The sequence below is a fragment of the Rhinopithecus roxellana genome, chromosome 6 (genome assembly GCF_007565055.1).
Source record: "Rhinopithecus roxellana isolate Shanxi Qingling chromosome 6, ASM756505v1, whole genome shotgun sequence".
NCBI lineage: Eukaryota > Metazoa > Chordata > Mammalia > Primates > Cercopithecidae > Rhinopithecus > Rhinopithecus roxellana.
Window position 1 is genome coordinate 6,048,915 of NC_044554.1, and position 1,115 is coordinate 6,050,029.

Genomic DNA, 1,115 nt, shown 5'->3' on the forward strand with positions numbered 1-1,115 from the left:
TATGATACCGTCAGATCTTGTGAGACACAGTATCACAAGAACAGCATGGAAAAGAGCTGCCCCCATGATTCAATTACTTCCCACTGGGTCCCTCCCACAACACATGGGAATTCAAGATGAGATGTGGATGGGGATACAGCCAAACCATATCATGCCCCATGGTGGGGGGAAAGAAATCACCCCTGGTTGAGAAACACTTGACTAGATAAAAACTCAAATCTAGCAATATGTTGTTTAAAAGAAATACATATTAAATACAAAGATATGAATAGTTTTAAAGAAAAGGATTAAAAAAGATATTCCATGCAAATATTAAAAATGAAATAGCTACCAGGCATGGTAGCTCAGCTACTTGGGAGGCTGAGGTGAGAGGATCACTTGTGCTAAGGAGTTTGAGGTTGAGAGAGCTATGGCCATGCTACTGCACTCCAGCTTGGGTAACAGGAGAACCTGTCTCTCAAAAAAAAATTTTTTTAATTAATTTTTAGCTGATGGGGCTACGCTAATATCAGACAAGGTAGATTTGAAGACAAAGAACATTACCAGAGATAGGTAGATCCTTTTATCATCATGAACTGTCTCTGTCAAAGGGAACTAAATGTGCGAGTACCTGATAACAGAACTTCAAAATACACCAAGAATATATAGACATAAAGGAAAAACATAGACAACTCCATTATCATATTTGACAATTTAAACACTGCTCTTTCAATATTGCTAGAGCAACTAGATGCAAATCAGTAAGATAATAGACTACTTGAACAATGCTATCAACCAACCTGACCTAAATGATACCTTCACAATATTACACTCAACAATTGCAGACTATACATTTATTTCAAAGTCACCCAGAATATTCACCAAGAAACAGCATATGATGGGCCAACAAACAAGTCTTATTAAATTACAAGTGACTGCAACCAAACAAAATATTATTTTCTGACCACAACAGAAATAAATTAAAAATCAGTAATGAAAAGATATCTAGAAAAATCCACAAGTATTTTATAGTAACATACTTCCAATAAAAGTAGAATCTTTTTTTAGATCGAAGATGTTTTTGTGACCCATAGGATTTTCTTTGGGCCAAAGAATCACAAGGGAAACTTAAAAAT